General features: G+C 38.0%; 1 long non-coding RNA gene across 6 annotated transcripts in view; it reads left to right on the top strand.

Annotated features, from left to right (window-relative positions):
• Positions 1–22,085, top strand: part of LOC147366001 (uncharacterized) — a 157,048-nt gene that overhangs the window by 17,216 nt on the left and 117,747 nt on the right. For 4 of the 6 annotated variants that reach the window (XR_015133124.1, XR_015133123.1, XR_015133126.1 and 1 more), the window contains exon 2: positions 18,250–18,363. This is a non-coding gene — a long non-coding RNA (uncharacterized LOC147366001). Of the gene's footprint in view, positions 1–2,390; positions 2,465–16,510; positions 17,541–18,249; positions 18,364–22,085 lie in introns of those variants that run through there. The other 2 variants (XR_015133125.1, XR_015133128.1) reach the window with 2 other exon arrangements.

The following is a 22,085-nucleotide window of genomic DNA, read 5'->3' as shown; positions in this document are numbered from 1 at the left end:
AAACAGAAACCCCGCCCTTATTACTAGAGCTTCCCAGAGTTGAAATCGAAAGGGGTAGGGTAATCCCAGAAGCCCATGGGTCATCACGGGGGCACTGAATCATAAGCCTGACTGTGGGCAGAAGAGGCTCAGGCAGCAACATGGAAGCCAGTGTTGAGCCTGGGAATATGGGCAAGTGTGTCAGCTTCTAAGCTCGTTTTTTGGAGTAAGGTGTATGTATGGTTTGGGGTGGGGAGTGTTATATAATGGACAGCTGTATCTGTTTTCATACTGACTGCCTAACGCATAGAATGTCTGGATTACCAGGAAAAGATTGGCGAATCAATATAACCTGAGGTCCTGGCGGTGGGGTGCTTTGGGAGTCAGAGGCAGGGAAAATATGAGCTGACAAACTGAGCTTGCCTGTTCTATCCCATTCTGGTTCTTTGTTGGTTTTTAAATGCAGTGTAGATAGATGGTATCTTACTTTACTCTGGCCCCTTTTAGACTTTACACCTTCTTGGATGCAAGGAAGTAACTTTTCCCTCCAACATCTTGTTGTGAAAAGTTTCAAATATACAGCAAACTTGAAATAATTTTATTGTGAATACCTGTAATTTATCACCTAGGTTTTATCAACATTTTACTTTTATTGTTTTATCACATCTCTGTCCATGCATTTAGTACTTTATCTACCCATTGCTGCTGCTACTGCTAAGTCGCTTCAGTCGTGTCCAACTCTGTGCGACCCCATAGACGGCAGCTGGGATTCTTCAGGCAAGAACACTGGAGTGGGTTGCCATTTCCTTCTCCAGTGCGTGAAAGTGAAGTCGCTCAGTCGTGTCCGACTCTTAGCGACCCCATGGACTCCTCTGTCCATGGGATTTTCCAAGCAAGAGTACTGGAGTGGAGTGCCATTGCCTTTTCCACCCATTAGTATATCTTAATTTTGATGTATTCATTTATGAAAGTAAATTGCAGACATTGGTACATTTTCTCATAAATACTTCAGCATTCATATCACTAATGAGCTCAGTATTTTTTACATTTCTTTCTCTTGAGGTGAATGTTCCATATAATAAATGCATATGTCTCTAGTGTACATTTGTTGAGTTTTGACAAATGAATACATCTATATAATCTAAACCCTATCAAGATATGAAACATTACCACATCCCAGTAAGTTCCCTCATGCCCTTTCCCAGTTGATTTCTGCCCAACTGGTAGAGGCCAGGGCTGCTGTGTTTTGTTTTTTAGAGTAATAGTTTCAAAATGTTGATTTGTACCAGTTAATATCATTAATAAGCTCTCAAATAATCTATCTTCAGTTTCCTGTTCTCATGATTCAAATAGAAAAGAACTCTGCTTCCAAAATTTGAAATCAACCAAAACTGGAGAGAAAAAAGAGAGAAGCTGGAACAGCATCAGCTTTGTAATGACTTTTTCCAGTTAGGCCTTAGTGTTATGTGGTCTAACTCATCTTTCCTTGGGGTGAGGAGATGCAGAATAAAAATAGGGTCAAAGGTCACACTTGCAGAAACAGTACAGTATTTCTCTGTTTATCACCTCCCCTCCATTCTCCCCGGTCAATTCCCAAGTCATTCTGGCCTCTTAAATTCTTATCAATGCTTTCAAGCAGTCCCCACATGTGTCACATAAGTTTCCTAACATGACTGAAATCGTCCCTTTTTTTGTTGACACTAACTTACATTTACTTGGTTCAAACTGATACTCCTAAAGTCTCTGCTAACCTAAAGGTGAATTATTTTCCAGAAGCATTCTTGGTCTCTTTGAGAAAGAGAACCTTGATGGCCAAATCTCATTTGTCCTCTAGATATACTCACACATGTCTAAATTTCCTGTGGATTCATGGGCTCAGCTTCATCTTGGTAGCTGTTGCTGTTATTACAAATGACATCTTTCAAAACTAAACCATAGCTAAGGGCCATACCTTTTTTCTAGCCTTTACTCCTCCAGTACAATGGGAAATACTTTATTTTTTTATGTTGGCGTTTAGTTCTCATACATTCCTTTTCACGAAGTGCAGGCTTTCATACCTTAAACATTGACAAACCCACACCTACCTTCTGTGCACTGAATTTGGACTCTTCTAAGCCACCTTATCAGCAATGGTTTTGAAATAGTATGGGGTTGGCACTGACTGTCAGCCAAAAATCTAATTTCACCTATTTTCTTGACCTTATCCAAGCAGCAGAATTTATTTAATATTTGAATATTCTATTTTATCCTTATTTGAAAAATGAATTCACAATAGAAAAAGAGCTGGTAAGAAACAAAGGCCTATGTATCTTAATAATAAATTTGGGATAAAGATGAAAATTATTAAATGAGTTGAAAGCAGTGATTTGTCAATATCAGAGGCTCATTTGACTTCAGTTCCTTGTCTGTAGGTTGAGGTGTATTTTCTCAAAAAGAACATATTGGGATGCTTAGAAATATACCATCAAAGATTGGGTCAAAAAAGGTAAGTGTAATAGAGATTTTATAACATTTTTGTAGCTCTTTAAGAAGAAAACTCAATGTTAAAGTAGTTTACTATAATGTAATATTCCTGCTACTATTTATCACAGTTTATAAATGATAAACATACTATGTGATTATTTATCCAATGGGGATTTATCCCAGTACACTGTAATCTCTCTGAGTTTTTCTTCTTTTAACCATACTTCCAGAAGAACCTAGTAAAATGACTAACACTTAGATAGGTTCAGTAATTGATTGACTGAATTAGTGAATTTGTGTGAATATGCCTTTAGAAAGCTACTCTGGTGCTGGATTGAAGCATATGCACATTTTTAATATTGATAGATATAACCAAATTGCTCTCCAAAAAGTATAAATTCCATTCTTGAGGAATTGGGAAAATCTAAAAAGGATATAGATTTTTTTTCTTGTGAAGAAATTAATAGGCTTTAAAAAAAAAGCCCCATTTTATTGTGTTTAAAATGTTGGAGTAAAGAATTACATTGTATTGAGAAATTATGTTTTAAATTTTTGAAATTGTGGCTTCTTCCAGGTTGGTAGTGTTGTTACTCTGGGGTCTAGATGGTGGCCAGGTGGAGAGTAGGAAATGTATTTTAGATAGAAGGAAGAGCAAGTGCAAATACACAATGTAAGAACAAAAATCCAGATATTCGACAATAGAGATTAGATAACTTGTATACATCCATTCTTTGACTAATGAATGAGGTGGTTCTGTGGCTACTGACACAGAGAGATATATTATTAGGGACAAAATGCAGGTGATATGATCTTGTGTTCTTGAAACCCCCAGTATGGGTGTGTGTTAGCCCACTCGTGCTTGTACCTGTGCCCACAGGGAAAAATTGGATGTGTGCAAACCAAAATGATAGCTGTGTTATTCCTGGGAAGTGAGTGGTTTAGGATTGAGATATAAAGATTTTTAATGTATTTCAGTTTTGTTTTGACAGTCAATTTTGTATGTATTTTGTAATGAACTATTTTTCTAAAGAAAGAAAATACGGTATGTGTAATCACAGTGGGCTGCTCTTAAGGTGCATTTTTTAACAAATGTGCAAGAAACATCAGAACATTTCTCACAGCAATTCTTTACTACACTTAGACAAAATAGATTAGTGGTTTTCTAACATTTCTAGAGATGTGGAGCCTGTTGTTTAACCTCAATCCTAGGCAGAATTCCTGTATGTGAAAGCGATGAAAGCAGAGTCAGTTGGTAGAAGCTGAGAGTGAGGGGCTTCTCTCAGTGTTCCCCTCCCCTTACAATCCTTTGACAGCCCCTAGGGCTCTGCTGAACACAGTTTGAAATACACTGGTCTCTTCCCAGGATGCTTTTGATTTAGTCCTTCCTGAAGGTCAGAGGGATATACCAGCTCTGTGATTCTAAAGCATAGAGAATAAAGAATGCCTACAGGTAACCCCGGAATTCTCTCTTGCTTTACAGAAAACACGTTTAGAGCAGGGAACATTTGTGTCATGTAAGATATTTCCAGATGTACAATAGAGGAGAAACAGTTTTTATTTTGCATTTCTCGGCTTTGGAGTCTTATAATCTTAAATCCCAGGTTTATGATCTTATGCCCTTTTTATATTCTCAAAGTGACTAAAACAGCTTTGTTAAACCAATTCTGATATAGGTTCTAAAAATATCTGACTGTTCTGCCAATCTTAAATGTAATGAGACAAAAAACTGAAAAAAAAAAAAAAACATTACTTTTTATTTATCTAGGAATGTGGCTTTTCCAGGTCCAAACAACTGAACAAAGAACTAACTACATGTTAAAAACCCATGAATAGTATTTTATAGTGAAATGTAAACCAATTTTTAAAACAATTATTCTTCTTTTAGAATGTATACATAATTTTATATTTACCATTGCATACCTAACATTTGATTTCTGAAACTATTTGTACTACTAGAAGCACAATTTCTTAATATTATACATATATTGTTACATTTAATGTAAATGTTATGTTATTTTGATATAAAACATGCTGGTGTGTTTAAAATAATAGTGAAAGTATATTATCACATTTTATTCACATAGACCCAAGTTTTTGTTAATGGCTTTATTTTTATTTTAAAAATGTGTGACTATATAGTGGAAGGAAATAAAACAACCATAATGGAGAAGATGGAAAAAAAAAATCTCTCTTCCCCACAAGGTGGTACTGTGGTTCTTTTACTCTTTCAAAAATCTAAGCATAGAATTGATATTTCTCCACTTGTCTTTCTTCCCCCAACATTTTACAGGTGATCTTCAATTAGATTCTAATAAAAATGAGAAATAATTTCAAAGGAAACTTGATACTTTTAGGTTTGAAGTAACTGACAAGTAATTAAAAATTCTCTATTTAGCCTTAGCTTTTTGCTTCTTTGTAAATACAAACTTTGGTTATAGTTTATGATGCTTATACACTAAAGAGTGGAGTTTTGTTACAAAGAAATAATGTATTTTCAGGTATCTTTAAAATGTTTCAATAAATGAATATAAAGGCAGCTCATTTTTAGGCAATTCAAGTTTTAGGCAGTCCGGTTTTCTCTAACCACTCCCAGTAAATAAGAACTTGATCTAAATCTCGGTTTTACAGGTAAAAATCACAGAACATGCTTAAAAAGCACGAGTGTACCTTGTGCTTTTTTAAAGCTGTACCTTTGAGCTTATTTGAAGATTAAAAAATATGTTTCTGTGTAAGTATGGACCATCATATATGAATTTGCTTTTTCTCTTAGTAAGAAACCAAGACTAGTAATTCAAGACTGGATTCCAGTTTCAGCTTCCCAGTACCGTTCGCAGGCGCTTGGGGACTTTTGATGAGCCCTGGCATAGATTTCTGGGCCTGGCGGCGTCGAGGACATTATGACAAGGCACGTTGGTGGTTTTAGGGGTCCCAGAGATCAGAAATTTAATGGTTGGAAGTAGGGCGAAGGGACTTGTGTCTTGAGACCGTATTTACACAATAAGCAGAGTTCTTCCTTGACTGCCCGATTATTTGGGTGACCCAGGGAGGGGGCGAATGGAGATTATGGGCATTTATTATCTTGGGGAGTCTAGGGTCCAATAGGAAGTGGAAACAAATCTTTAATGAATTTGTTGGCTACAATAATGAGCTTGGGAGGAAAGGAAGAAATCAAAGAAGAGAAGAAAACGAATTCTTCGGGAAATTGGGAAGACAAAACCAAGGAAAAACACACGAGTCAAAAATGATAGCAAAAGGCAAAGAAAAAAAAAAACAAGACAACGCAGAAAAGAAGCGGAACGAAGACGGGGCAGGGCGCTAGGAGCTCCATCCATCCTTTCATTTCATCCCACGGGGAGCCCGCGGAAACAGTGTCTTCGGTTCCGCTTACTAGGTGGGAAAACATCGACCTTAAAAGGTTGGGAAACTGCTCAAGGTCATCGAGCCAAATGCCAGAGTCAGGATTCTCATCGCTCCTCAACCGGGATCTGGGCTTTGGCGGGATCGCGCCAGCCGCTTGGGAACAAGGACGAGCAGGGCGGGTGGAGGCGCGGCCCGGGGCTGGAGCACGCCGTGGAGGCGGCGGGGCGGACGCGATCATTACCTCCCTAAACAAGAGCGCTTCTTAGGGGGCGCGGCCCGAAGTCTTTCCCAGCCCGAGTCTGGGCATAGAAAGGAGAAGCGAGCAGCCCTGGGCTCCGGGGAGGGGAGAAGCGCCCCATCCCTAGCCTCCTCGTTGCGCAAAGACTCTTCTCGCGTCGCATGCAAGGTCCCCTGGCCACGCCGTGGCGGGGTGCCCCCTGGCGGGGCACGCAACACAAAGGTCTGCGGGCTAAGGATGCCCGGGGTTCCTGCTGAGTTAACCGCTCACTTCAGGACTCACGAACCTGGCGGGGACGACGGTTCCCAGAGCCCGGGCGCAAGCTCCGCGGTGGAGCGTCCCTGTCAATGAGACCTGACTCAGACCTTTGGAAATCGCGGGTATTTACCAACCTAACGGTAACTTAACAGGAATATACACAGAAACAAGACTAGGGACGTATGTACTTCATAGGTAAAAGCAAAACAACCACAAAGAATAACACGCAAAAAGTCTGCATTGTAAATCGGTGCATTTTCGTGTTCTGAGTACCGTTTTCGATGAAAAGCTCCTGCCAATCCTTAGTGATTATTCAATGATTATTAATTGACGAGACACCTTTCACCTAAAAATGGCTTGTCTGCATTGTCTTTCCTCGCAGAGAACTGCGAATTAAAGTTTCTTTGTTAGAGAGAACAAAGAAGAATCCAAATTATTTTAAGGAGGCTTTAGTATTTGACTTGGCAAACCGTTTCGCTAAAATAAAGATCAACCTTCGCTCTTTGACTCGCCCCCTCTCTGTCACAGTCTCACTGTAAGTTGTCTTTGCAACACGGCTAATGCTCTGGCAGACAGGTTTGGCTCCTCTCTCCCCACGCCACCCTTTTTAGAGATTAGCAATTTAAAGTCGAGAGGCTATTTAAAAGCTTCGTAATACAACCTTTTACTTTCACACGGAAGGTAAGTGAGGCCTTGGAGAAATTAGGGGCATCTTGTAAATTTGTGCCATAGCTTGGGACCGGACACCAGGTCCTGCCCTGGTGTTCCCCGTTTTGGTTGGGGTGGTGGCCTGACCGCTCAGTTGTCTCTCACTTAATTTGGCCCTGCTCCTTGCGCCCATCCTCCTTGCTGGAAGCCCAGTTTAAAAACTCCCTTTTTGAGTTTCTTCTCTAGAAGGCAATGTCTTCTTCCTTTTCATTTTAAAAATTATTTTCTTCTGCTGTCAGATTCATTCTGACATAGATCAGGGGTGGAAAAGTGTGTGGTATAGAATAGAGTCATTAGTAAATCCATCTCGTTTTTTGTTTCATTTGACAGCAACACATTAAATTAATCCCTGTCCAAAAGAATCACATTAAGCGAGCTGTCAATGCTAATCCCCAGCTCATTGTTGCTACCTAGCTCGGGGTTGACTTTAATAGGTCGTGCTGACATTTGTTTCTTCAGAGGCACATCGGTGACTTCATCCAGACCCAAATCTATTCTCATCAAAAGGGGAGGCACCTCCCAAGTTTTCACAGACCCTGAATTCTCCCGGCTCCTAGCTTAGGATTTGGGCTCTTGTTGGAAGTACTAACTCACATTTTTACCTTAAACTCAGTAAAGATGGTTATAACAATAAAAAGAATGCAAGACAGAATCCTCTCTGAGTAAAACAAAAAGCTGATTTTTAAAAATATATACATTAAAAGTAGGGTGATGATTATTCATTACTTGATTTTAGCATCCTATATTAGCTTCTATGGTTGTTTATAGACCTGACTGTATACAAACCAGATTTTTTGTTTGTTTGTTTGTTTTCAAGTCAGATTTAAGATAAAAACAAAAGACAATGGTTGAAAGAAGAGTAAATTACATAGACTAATAAAGGGAGAAGAGGCAAGGATGAGAAAACCTTATAAAGATGTATAGAAGAGATGGATGGAAAAAAGGGACTTTACTGGCAAGAAAGAATAACATCTAATAGTAATTTGGATAAAATGAATTTAGGCAGTATGAAAACTAGGAAAAAATACATTACATTAAGATTAAAGCAGTCCATTAACCAACATTTAGAAACTATGACTATAAAGTGTTTTCTTTAAATGTAATCTCTCTGCCTCTCTCTCCCTCGTCTTCCGTATCCACCAACCTCCTGCCTGCACATTGATACGGATTTTCCAGCTCTGTGCTTATGACATTTATGGATTCCAGGTCTGACAATCATATATTAGCCTTTGTCTAGGTGGCTAAGAGAAAGCAGTGGATTGATCCAATCTTAAATCATTTAACCTGTTCTTAAAATACGCTTCCCACCTGGTTATTCTTATGTTCTTAGAGATTTGGTAAGGTTTTTAAGACGCAGTGGGAGCTAAAAATTGAGAAATGGGCATCCCATCCATTATTTAACAAATTTATATTGAGCGATTAGTGTACAAATACTACAGATCCTTATACACCAGAAAAGAATTATGTTTATCCTGTTTTTACTAATTGAACCATACTTTTTTCATATTGCAAAGTGATACTGTAAATCTTTTTGTCAGGTGAAAAATTACCTCTGCCTCAAATTTTTTTTTTTTTTTTTAAATCAATGTTTTCAAGTAAATGTGGCACACTTGTACCTCTTACTCTCAGGATTTTAGTTATTTTTATTTTCTTTTATTACAATTTTTATTTCCCTTTGCTTCCTTCATCTCTTCAGAGTTATCTCTGGATATAAACATTTTAAAGTTACTTTCATATTATCCCTGTAATACACAGTTTCACTGAGCTGCTTATTGAAGACAATTTCATTTATTTGAATGAACAACTGAGATTCATTTGGAGAAAATAGGTCAGGATTTTTTGGTGGTCCAAACAATAAGATGGCAAAGGATCAGTAAGAAAAAAGAACTATGCATGCATTCAAGAATCTCCAGACAAATGCCAGGAGTGTAAGGAGTAAGAACTTAGGTTCCTATTGCATCAGTGGACTAAGACCTAGTTGACATTTTAGAAATTGGTAGGTTAGAGCAGACGTGAATAGAATGCTAAAACTCCCCAGGCTCCAAGCTTAACAATGCTTTGTAGTCAGTACAGTGTTTTGTATACAGTAGGCACTCAGCACATAATCTTTACATCAATAATGAATGTGTGGGTAAACCTGCTTGGGGGAGGAAATGCAGGACTGGATGAATACAGATGGAAAACATAAGAGAAGGCCAGAGATGACAGAATCGGACATTGTTAGTTGTAGAAGTGGTCATAGTTGGTGCTTTGCTGGGTTGCAGTGAGGTGGTGCTGGTAGTAAAGAACCCTCCTGCCAATGCAGGCAGATGCTGGAGACGGATTCGATCCCTGGGTCAGGAAAATCCCCTGGAGGAGGGCATGGCAACCCATTCCAGTATTCCTGCCTGGAGAATCCCACGGACAGAAGAGCCTGGTGGTCTACAGTCCTTAGAGTTGCAAAGACACACGACTGAAACAACTTAGCAGGCATGCCCACAAGGGACTGAGGAGCTGGCTTTGTGGGGCTCAAGGCAGAGGTTCAAGCCAGTAGACAGTAATGAAGTGATATATGAGTACTTATCCCTTGGAAATGTATTCTTATGCACTTTTCATTGTATTCATGCTCAGATAGGAGCTTTGTCTTCAAGGAATGTGTATTTCAAAGGGAAAATATATGTCCAAAGTTAGATAATTCATTATGTGTAACAATATTGTGTCAGAAAATAACTTTCAGTGATTGAGCATCTGGGTGTACCTAGTGGTTCCCCTCTGCGAGGTCCAGAAGAGCTCCTCCCTTCCTCTCTGCTGGATGGATGAAGCAGGGGATGCCCTGATGAGGAACCATTGGTGGTGGGCCCCAAGGCCACTGCTGGAAGCTGGGCTAGGATCTGGGGGTTGTTGTTGGTTTGGTGGTGGCTGCAATGGCAGTGGAGTTACAATGTGGGGAACCTCCTGGGGTTCTGGTAGAGTAAATCCCCGTCATTTTCTGGAGTCTCAGGCCGTTTCCTATACTCTCCCCTTTCCTCTTCTTCCCTGCAGTTGTCTTCTCTGACTCAAGGTGGGGGTCTCGTTGTTTTCACTTCCATAGCTGTCTCAAGTGGTTTTTGTCTGGGTTTTCTTCATCTGTTGGTGAAATAGAGCCCTTATTTGTTGCTTTTGCCGTCTCCCATCAGACCTGGAGGCAAACAAAGCATTTTTTGATATTTTTAAAAGGATTGTTTTTGTTAGTAATGGGAGTGGAGGGCACACATAGAGGTGAAAGGGTACTCCCATTTTCTTTTCATTTATACAGTTACATTTTTATTAAAACACACACAAAAAAATATGTATACACACAAGGGCCTGAGTCAGACTAAATTTCCGACTCCACTTTTCTAGATATTTGTCACAGGAGTTGGGGTAGATGTCTGGGAAGAATGGGCTTTTGAGAGAAGGGTAAGGATTAGAATAAGGGTGTGGGCACTGCTGGCGATATTGCAGCTTTGACTAGGTGGGAAGTCGAAGGGAAGAAGTCAGCTTTGAGGCTTTTCCCTCAACTCAACTTTCGTCACTTGCTATTGCTTCTGAACCACAGGTTCCCTCCCAGGACAACACGGAGCAAGGTGAGAAGTCAGACACACGGGATTGTTTCTAAGTGTTGATAATCTTCTCTGAGTGCTTGATGGCCTCTCATTACTGACCTTTGGCATGTTTCTGTGATACTGTTTTCTGGGTTAGTAGACCAGGCTATGGAATATAAAGAAGACCAAGTCGGCCGAGAAAGGAGGTGTTCAAACTTATATACTTTTAGTTTTGTTCTATTGCTTCTAAGCCTTAGAAAAGACTGTAACTGACAACTACAACCCATTTTCAAACTTAATTTATATCTGTGCAATTTAGGTAGAAAGCCCCTGGGCAGGTACGGTAACTTTTTTCTGTGCCTGCCAGGGTACCGAGCACATTGAAAGCATTTAACAAATAATGATAATAATTTAAAGCAATGGGAGCGTTGGGTGTATAGGGAGATAAGAAACTGGAAAACTGGGGCCCACTAATAATTAATAATGTCTCAGGAGGTGGTCCCACTGTTTTTGGATTTTAAATCCCCTTGTTCAATTTCTTGCTGGAGTGAATTCTGCACAAAAAAGAATAATCTTTAATTTGATACTTAGTCACTTCGGTGTCCTGTGCTGAGCTGGCTAAGATTGCATATTCTTATGAAAATATACGCATTCATAATCAGTCTGATAATGTTGCTCCCTAGGGCTTCTAAATGCAAAAGCAAGAGATCATTTACTCAGATATGTGGTTTCAAAGTCACAGGATCTTCTGAGAAGTTCACATTTCTCATTTTTCACTTTTTATTCTTGGAACTGAAAGGAAAACAACACCATGAAAACTTCTAATTGAATACATAATGAAACAAGGCCCGGCACTGACGAGTTAAGTCTTCACCAGGAATGAATTCTTGCCCCTTTATGCAATAGACTCAATCGACAGATATTTTAATAAAATGACAGGGTAACTCGAATATGGCTCTGATTAATGTTTGCTTACTAATTATTTTGATGCCCCTTGTGCTCACACCCTGAAGATTTGGAGTCTGTCTTTATTTACGTGGATTAAGATGTTTAGAGATCATAGGAAAGGCAACTCTAAGGATAGATCGGAAAGGATGCAAAGTGACTCTCCTTGGCCCACCCTCCCTTCCTTCAGTGTGTTATTTCCCTATGTCTGATGCATCCCTTAGCACCAGCTGTGGGTTAAGGTTAGACTTTCCTTCTCCCTGTATTAAAGTTTGTGATTCTTTGCTTTTCTGAATTGACTCTGCTGCTGCTGAATTTTATATTCTGCTTTCATAATGCTCTTGAATCCTTCCTCTCCTCTATATCCTCTTTGCCATGGTCCAATTTTGAAACTATACCATCTCTTGTCTGAATTACTAAAGTAGCTTCCAGAGTGGTACATTCAGTCTGGTCTTCTTGTATTAATAGTCCACCCTTCACCCTGCTATTAGAGGATTTTTTTTTTTGTTTTTTGTCTTCATCCTAAAGCACAGGTCTGCTTTAGTCTCCCCTTCAGTAAAAATTTTCACGCCCCACCTCCCTCAGCTATTGGATAAAAATCATATACCTTGGCAGAGCATACAAAGATACTTTGTTATCCCTGGCTATCTTCCCAGCATTATCAATAGCTTCCTTGCTGTGGATCTTTATACCGCTGCTACTGCTGCTGCTGCTAAGTTGCTTCAGTCGTGTCCGACTCTGTGCGACCCCATGGACTGTAGCCCACCAGGCTCCTCCGTCCATGGGATTCTCCAGGCAAGAACAATGGAGTGGGTTGCCATTTCCTCCTCCAGTGCATGAAAGTGAAAAGTGAAAGTGAAGTCTCTCAGTCGTGTCCGACTCTTAGTGACCCCATGGACCGTAGCCTACCAGGCTCCTCCGTCCATGGGATTTTCCAGGCAAGAGTACTGGAGTGGGGTGCCATTGCCTTCTCCATATACGGGCTACTTTGCTTCATCCATATACCTTTGAATATGACAATCTGTTTGCTTGAATTGCATTTTTCCCTTTGTTTCTTCTGGAAGATGCCTACCTTTCCTCCAAGGCTCACCTTGAAATTACCTTATTGTATTGGAGATGGAGATTATTTCCCACATTTTTTAAAAGCCAAGACTCTATTCTTAGATTAGTGTAGGATTAGGTCAGTTTCTCTTTCTAAGGAATTGATAATAGGGGTGGAAGGAGAGAGTTAATTAGTTGGCTGTGGGTGTTGGATGAGTAAGGTCTTATGGTCTCAAGGGTTGATGTGGTCGTATGTGCAAGCCAAGAGAGATGATCTGTAAGGAAAGGTAGGAAAATGGGCAAATTGCAAGAAAAAGCATGTGTAAGTGATGAGCAAACAAATAGAGAATGAGTGGGGACTTGTCTTGGTTCTTGGTGGCTTGTTAATTCCTACTGGAGTCCCTTTTGATGCTCCAGCTGCTTTTTAGACACTCAAGTTTATGCTAATATCTTCTTATTTAACTTGACCAGTTGAGTTTCTGTTCATTATTATCAAATGATTCCTTATTAAGACTCATCATGCAATACTTTATAGAAATGATTGTGTATATGTTCATCTTCCCCACCGACAGTAAACTCCCCGAGGGCAGTGACACTGCTTTATTTATTTTGAGATTTCCAGCAATTAGTCTCGCTGTGGTAGGCTGACAATATATGTTTGAATGAATGGAAACTAATCTCATTTTTTCAATGCCTTTTCTAACAAGGAGCTTATGAAATTACAAAGCTGGTGTTGCTATCAGAGTGGATGATAAAATGTTAGTTCTTCCAGTAAATATTTGTATTTTAATAAGGACCTTCTGGAATCAATCCTTCAAGGCACAGGAAACGCTGTAAACCTGGGAACTTATCAGTACTAGATTTGATGGGCACTATTTTGGGAGCCTTTCAATGCCTCTAAGATTTAACATACCTTTGTTCAGGGCCAGCAGGGTGTAGGACTGCAAGCAGAAAGACCTGTCTGAGGGACAGAAAGACTCCTTTCCAGAAGGGTCTGATGAAGTGGGCACCAGGACTGGGACCTCACTGCCCAGAACTGCATTTGCTTCCTTCCTAATGGTTTTATATAAACACAGATCATCCAGGAAAAACAGAAATACTCTTAGTGAAATCAATCAAAACAATAAGTTACTTGAGGTAATTAAAAAGGTAATTAAAAAGGTATATTGCTCTTTAGATATTGTTGTCTCTAATAATACATTCTCTTACACTTTCTGCGTTGGTGTTACTGATCAAATGACAGAATAAACCTCCTTTTCTATGGCATGAATTAAAGAGGATGCTTCCATATTTTAGCTGAAACTTCTTTATAGGAAAATCAAGGAACAGATATAGGAACAGATCATTGAAATTAGCTTGAGACGAATGTCTCCCTCTACCAAATTTGACCTTCCAAGATTTTTAGGTCATATAATTCTTGATCTACCTTTTGAACCGTGAGAGGTACATTTTCACCCTCTTTTCCCTCTTTACAGTATTGTATTATTAATCGTCCCCTTTTTTGGTTGGTACAATCAGGGCCATGAAACTATCATTTCTCAAGCTGCCATCCTCATTAACTGGCTTTTCTGTTAGGGCAGATACCTTTGAGAACATCAGCCTTCATCAGGACCAGAATCTGTTTAACACAAGACTTCTTTTAGACAAATCTTTAAACAGAGAAGGCATCTTTCTTTATACTATATCTGGTAAATGTGCTAGCACTAGAGTCTAGCTTTATCTGAGGACTCAAATTCTACTTGTGGTTTAAGATGGTGTTCCTTTTAACATTAAATGTAATATAAGGTGGGGGCTTACGTGGTGGCTCAGTGGTGAAGAATCTGCCTGCCAAAGCACTACAGACATAGACAAAGAACAGACTTGTGGACACAGTGAGGAAAGTAGACGGTGGGACAAATTGAGGGCAGCGTGAAAGTATCTATATTACCATGTGTAAAACAGATAGCCAGTGGGAATTTGCTGTATGACTCAGGGACCTCAAATCTGGTGCTTTGTGACAACCTAGAGGATTGGGATGGAATGGGAGGTGAGAGGGAGGTTCAAGAGGGAAGGGACATATGTATACCTATGGCTGATCATGTTGATGTATGGCAGAAACAAACACAATGTTAAAGCAATTATCCTCCAGTTAAAAATAAATAAGTTAAAAAGAATCCTCCTGCTAAGCAGGAGACATAGTTTCAGTCCCTGGGTTGGGAATATCCTCTGGAGAAGGAAATAGAAACCCACTCCAGTATGCTTGCCTGGAAAACCCCATGGACAGAGGAGCCTGGTGGGCTACAGTCCAAGGGGTCACAAAGAGTTGGACATGACTTAGTGACAAAACAACAGCATGATAAAGCGGAGGTGCAGCATGGGCATGCTGTTGGATAAATACTTTAAAATATTAACAATGTGCTAAATGAAGATGTTATTACTTCTCAGGTTTGATATTATCTTTCTGTAGATATCATGCAGTGACATAGGACTCTTACAAATCTATTCTTTCTTCCCTATATTTAAGAAGTTCAGTTAATATTTGTTTAGGAGTGATTGCCTACCAGGCTAGGATTGGAGACTGGTCAGTTTTAGGGGGAAGCTTAATTTAATGGTTGAGTTTAAGGAGAGGGGAGAAGCTCTTTCTTTTTGCCCACTCCTCAACCCATTTCACATCTAGTGGAAAAAATAGTGAAAGCAGGTGGGAAAGAAGAAAGGAAGACCTGAATGAGAGTGAGGTCCAGTTCCAGAGAGCTTTTCATGCGTTTGGAACAAGCGAAATAAAAGTAGTCCTCCATACACAATTCAAACTTTTTATTTAAATATAACAAAGCTATCAAATATGCCATCTTGACAACAGCTAATAGCTCTTTATATTTTAGACTTTATTTACAAAACATCCAAACATTTCTTTCCATTCGTATCCAATATATTGTAACCTATGCTTTATGTGACCTCAGAGGCCATCTAATTTATTTTCCTCATTGTGCAGTAGAACAATTGAATAATCCATTTTATAATCAGGATGATTATATACTTTATTGTCCAAATCTAGACACTGAGGATAAAAGAGGTTGTTATTCATAATACCCTAGGAGAACACGTATAAACTGGGAAACTAGGATTTATGAGCACCTTGATAATAAAAAATAGAAATTAAGATTGCCAGGTGGCTGAGTCATTAAAATTAACTTAATTGCCTTTTTAGTGTTCTGCCACTATGACTGAGGGAAAAAGTTAAATTGGCCATTCTAAAAGTGCTAACATTTTTTTTTTTTTTTGATGATTCATTTTGTACCTGGTGGTATTCTGAGCATTTGATTCATAAAAATAAGATGAATCCTCATAATAACTCCATGAAGTTGCCACTCTTCCTGACTTGACAGATGAGGAAACTAAGATCTGGAAAGGTTAAATTACTTGTCCAAAGTCATAAAACTAGTAGCCAAGAGAGCTGGGATTCAAACCCAGTTCCATTACCTCCTGAGTCCATGTCTTAATCATCACCTTATTCTGCCTCTCATGTGTCTAAAATCCATGGTTGTGGAGGTGGGTCTTTAATAGGCATTTGGTAATTGATGCTTTTGAACTGTGGTGTTGGAGAAGACTCTTGAGAGTCCCTTGGACTGCAAGGAGATCCAACCAGTCCATTCTAAAGGAGATCAGCCCTGGGTGTTCTTTGGAAGGAATGATGCTAAAGCTGAAACTTCAGTACTTTGGCCACCTCATGCAAAGAGTTGACTCATTGGAAAAGACTCTGATGCTGGGAGGGATTGAGGGCAGGAGGAGAAGGGGATGACAGAGGATGAGATGGCTGGATGGTATCACCGACTCGATGGACATGAGTCTGGGTGAACTCCGGGAGTTGGTGATGGACAGGGAGGCCTGGCGTGCTGCAATTCATGTGATTGCAAAGAGTCGGACACGACTGAGTGACTGCACTGCACTGAACTGAACTATAAAATTCAAGATGCTATTTAGCTTTTCTAAGATAATCAAATTTTTTTTTCTTTTCAATTTTCACTGTACTTGACCATTTTGCAAAAATACTATTTTTCTATCTTCCTATTAAAAAAAAGAACCCCCAGTTTTAAATTAGGAGGGAGATCAGAGGTTATCTAATTCAATCTCCTTTATTTGGTGAGAGATCAAGGCTCAGCATCTTTCGTATCTATGGAAGTTCACTTAGGGGCACAAACTGAACTGGAACACAAGTTTCCTGCCCCTCAACCTGCAGCCCTTTCAGTAGTTTAGCATTCACTTAAAATAAGAAAAACTAATATACCAGGTATTGAATACAGAATGTTCTCTATAAAATTATGCTGAAAGGTAAAAGCAGTAATATAATTCAGGAAGATGTAATTTTTCTCTAACAAAAAAACACATTCCTGTTATGCACACAAAGAACCAGCCAAAATCAGCAAACTGCACAAATCATTCTAAATTCTAGTCTAGCTTCTGTCACTGTTTTTGTGCAGTATTTGGTAGGTCAGTTCACCTCAATGACAGTTACCTTATGTTTATAATAGGAAAAATAATGTCTTTACTCTCTGAGGCAAGAAAAAGGCTGCCTTTGAAAAAACATACATTAATAATTTTAAAATACATTTCAAGTTGGAAGGGACTTGAAAATTCCATGTTGTGAGCATACTACCATGTTTTGATAAGAAGCAAATTATCTAAAGTACTAACAGTAATGGTTAAACAAGGCAGAAAATCTTTAAACATGGTAGTCTCTGTTTTTGCCTTTGATTTCAATTCTATTCTTCTGGATAAACAATTAAATAAATTTTCTGTATATATGTTTTTCTGTCTTGACCACATTCTTGTTCAAAATAAATTGTATTATAAAGCTGCAATAAGTTTCCTGAATTTAGTAAACGAAGGTAAATAATTCAAGCAATTTCTCCTTGACTCTCCTTAGCTCAGCAGACTATTGCCATTGGTTACGTTAACTGGGTAATTACTAAATTTCTATTATTTTCTAATATTACAGCTGAACCAAAAGTAGGAGAGCATGAACAGTGAAGGTAAACTGTGAACAAACAGAACTGTATTTAATTTTTTCATGTGTGCATATGTTTACATTTTTTAAAGGTTAGAGGCAGACTTTCATTTCATGTTAGAAAAATAAAAATGAAGGAAGAACCAAAATAATCTATTTTGGATTAATAGCTGTTTTTAATTAAATGCTTAAGTTATGATATTAGAATAGATATAACCCCAATCTGTATTTCAACTTCAGCACATGCAAGACTTAATTATAGATATCATTAAAAAGAATTGATGCTTTTTAAAAATAGGAAGTACATTTAAATCTATTTGACAAGATCTGTTTGCTGTTCCTCGTTTGCATTATCTGTTGTACAGAATACATAAAATGCATGTTCTAGCTATTTATTAAAGACATATCTTGAAGGCATAGGTTCAAGTTAAAGAAGTATTTTTTGAATAGAAATATTCCTGGCAGTTGATAAATTGGCATTTCTTTTATGGTTTTGATTATATCTTTATTTTAACCATTAGAGGGCACATTAGTTCAAGAAAAATTAAAATCACAGCAACAAGAAGAAAATAGGCTTAGAAGTGGTAGGCAGAGAAAATTTCTGTGTTTAACTGTGCTTATTTTCACTCATTTTATTGTCACTTGCAACATAATCTATTAGTTTTTTAAATCTGGAAAGAATTCAAGTGTATATAGTTTCGTTTAAGAAATGACTCTTCACTTTTTATTGCTAGCTACTACTCCTAAGAGAATGAAGTTGGCCTAGTTGAATTTGATGGGGTTGACTATTATGTGACCAAGAAGAACATAATAAATCATGGCATTTGAAGAACATCCTGAGTTCAAAGGTATGTATGATTAGGTTATTATGAAGTAGGTAAATGCTAGTCCCTGGTCTTGTAGTTATTAAAAAAAAAAATGGCACCTAACCGTGAGTGAAGGCAGCTTCACCACAAGTATTTATAACCTTTACAATTTGGTACAAATTATAGAGAGAACAATGGATGGCCCCAGAGTGAACACAAGGCTTTATTTCACTAGAAAGACTTGACTGGGGTCATAAACTGCAAGAGGGTAGGCCTCTCAAGTGGCTTATGAATGACTGCCCAGTCTCAGAATGAGTTCATTTGTTTTCAATCTACAGCAAACTGTTATTATTGCTAATGTTCAGTCTTTTGCTCTAAGGCTGCAGGCTTTTAATCTGTAAAGGCTGAAATAGATACTAGCTAGTATTTAACAATAATGCTTTTATTATGTTGAGTGAAATGAATGCATTACATGATTAGTTCATTAATTTAATTAATAAAATTAATTGAGCACCTACTAAGTTTCAAGTTCTAGCATGGATTGTAGGGAATAAAGGCAGCTTAATATATTGTCCCTAGCTTGAGAATACAATTTTTTATTACCCTGTGATTTATGAGAAATAAATCAACAAATAACTGTAGCATATGATAAACTTTATGTATTAGTGGGAAAATAGGAAAGTAATTTGTCAAATCTACTATAAAAGTATTTTACGTTTTATTTTTAAGGGAACAGAGGGTTAGGCCAAATCATTAGTATATACTATCTTCAGTTTATGCAGAACTTCTTTGGTAACATTTTTTTCTGAGAGTCAATTATACAATAAATTGTAGTAATTAGTGGCATAAAACAAGGTAATAATGTAATTAAAACCAAAATATTTACCTGCTATACAAGATACTTTTATGCATCTTAATTCTGCTCCTTGCAAGCTAATAATACTCTATAGGAATTTCTGTGTGGCTTTTACATCTGGTGCCTGTGGAATTAGCATGTACAAAGAGAGCTCAGAATTATGCTTTAATTATGATTTGAATGATGATTTGAGTCTGAGCATGAGTTGTCAACAGAATTGTGAGCTGGGGAAAAAAGAGATAAGGATTGTTAGTGGGATAAAAAGTATATTTGCAGTCACTTACTTTAAAGTGCCTTTTGTTTTAGAAGAAGTAATTAATGTTAGGAATTAATTGGTTTAGATTCTTGATTTTAAAGTTATCACTTGGTTGCTACGATAAAGCCTTTACAAAATTACTACATGATTTGCAATGACAGGAACATTTCGGTTGAAAGGTAGAAAACATAATTGAAAAGCTAGCTTTTGAGTGCCTGCTTATCACTCTAATTGATAGCAGATGAGCCCGAGGAGCTAAATGTTGTAGTTCAATAAAAAATAATAATAATTTAGCTGGATTTCACATTATGTTGCGTAGTTTCCTCTAAAGGCTGAACGTTATTGCTAATGTTTTGATAAAATACTAGGCTTTCAGTGGAGCCTGGTCAGTTTGTATTAACTATCACAAAGCAGTCATGAAGTCAAAATTATATACAAAATATAGATCCAGGTATAGCATCTGAAAAGCTTTAAGGTTTGGATAACTAAATTAGGGCATTCATAAAATCCACCCATAAAGAATGATGTTGTAGAGGTATGTTTATTGATAATAGAAAACACATTAAAAAGCAGGCTATATAGTATGAGACCTACTACTGTAAGAAAAAGCAACATATATAAGAATGGAAAAAATCAGAAAGGATATATGCCAAATGCTACCAGTGGTCATCTCAGGGAGTGGAGTTATGAGAGATTTTCATTTTTGTTAGGCATATCTGTATTTTCCTAACTTTCTACAGCAAATATATTTAATTAGGATATGTTAATGTTCCAATCTGCCTAATGTTTATCAGGAAAATCTTTACATGACTTTAGAATACAACTGTGTCCTCTTGCAGATATCTAGTTGGTCCCAGTATATATTTACAATTCTTATTTATTCACTTAAACTCTATTTTTGTATTTACATATTTTAACAAGTATTAAAACCTTAACATGCAGCAAGGATGAAATGAAAGGAAATAGATCCAAATTGTACCACGTTTTGGGTCTGCACGCGAGGAGGATGGTAGACCTATGGGTGGTGATGGTGGGGACTGGTCAAACCAATCACCTGGGACAGAAAGCGTGATTTGCCTTTAAAGAAAGGTAACAGGCCACCTAACACCCTGGCTGCTTGTTTCTATAAGCCAGTAACCCTTTGAGTGAAGAGAAAGCGTGGACCAATTGTTCTGCTCAAGGAGAATTTATTTTCTAATTTTTACTTAAAAGAAGAGTAGCTTTCGGCAGGTGTATTTTCAGGGCACTGCTCACATCAGTGTGAACAGTTGGAGCACTCATACAAAAATCAAATGAGATGGGCAGGTTTGAGTGGAGTTTAAGTAGGAATTTTCATCCATGGGAAGAGCAGAATAAGCCTCTAAACTATTTACTCGAGAAGCAATGTGCCCCCCCAAAACACCCACACAGATTTACATATGTGTTGTAGTGCTCTGTGGCATCTGTACTCTAGGGCAAACAAGATCAAGCTACACAGTAAAAGAAAGAAGACTGCTTTGCTAGTTGGGATTAATAGCTAGTCACAAGGTGAGCATTTATTAATTGTTGGAAGTAAATGTTATAAAATCATAGTTTAAAGGAGGAAGTTATATTTCTGGGGACCCAGTATTAATCTCCTTTTTCCCCTCTCTGATTAAACGAGATACTCTAGTGGGGTTTTATTTTTTTTGCTTCATAGGCTGTCTTCGTTCTGACTTGTGGAAAACAGATTTTAACTACTAGTGAATAATCAATTTTCTGTTACAATTTTATTAACAGTAACTAATTAGTCTCACAATTTTATTTAGAACATTGGTTCAAATATCCGGCTGTAATTTTTTTCAGCCCAAATGAAAATTTGTAAACCATGTTTCAAATTGGTCCTTTGACTGACAAACTGATTTTCTTGAGAGAGAAAGCTTAGAAAATTTTCTAATTAGTGCTAAGACCTGATTTTCTTTGGCTCACTGCTTCATGTATTCTACTTCTTCAAATTATGCTGTAGGAAATGTCTTTAGAGGTTGGTGTTTTCTATTGATCTCTACAATTGTTCTCAGTAATTTAGAAGTTAACTGTGCAGTGATTTTTCAAGAATGCGCGGGAGCCTTGAGTCAGCACACACTCCTCTCCACTGAGCCAGGGGGCAAAGATCTTTGTAGCCCATCGTTAGCTCCAAGCATTAAGAGTGGGGTGCCTGGCTCAGTTCATTTCCTCTATGTAACTTTCCTGTCCTTTCTTCCTGCAGTTCAGGCCTTAAATGCCTCTTTCCTTATAAACTGAGAAGGGATTTGTGCAGCATGAGCTTACCTGAGAAACTAAAGATCATTAATTAGAAAGGTGCTTCTGGGCAACAGGAAATTTTTCATTGGAAAGGTTTCAAATCTAAGAAAGTAATTAATTTCTCTGTGGAAGGGGATCACATTTTTCTCTTCTGATGTCCTTCCTTATTGCAATTGAATGGTTTAAGGCACAACAGAGGGAATACGACTCCTCTCTCATTAACCCTCACAGTTTGGCTCCCTCTTTTCTGTCTCTTTCCTTTCCTCTTCCATTTCAGCATTAGCAGTGCCTTCTAGGGATTTAGTGGGACGTTTTATTTTATTTTTATGAAGGAGAATTAATTTTCTGTAATGTGCATATACTGTCAGAAGGAGTTTTTAAAGACAAAATATT

Source organism: Bos grunniens, chromosome 9 (genome assembly GCF_055505025.1).
Source record: "Bos grunniens cultivar Pamir isolate PY7600 chromosome 9, Bosgru_T2T1.0, whole genome shotgun sequence".
Classification (NCBI taxonomy): Eukaryota; Metazoa; Chordata; class Mammalia; order Artiodactyla; family Bovidae; genus Bos; species Bos grunniens.
This window is presented reverse-complemented; position numbering and strand designations above follow the sequence as displayed.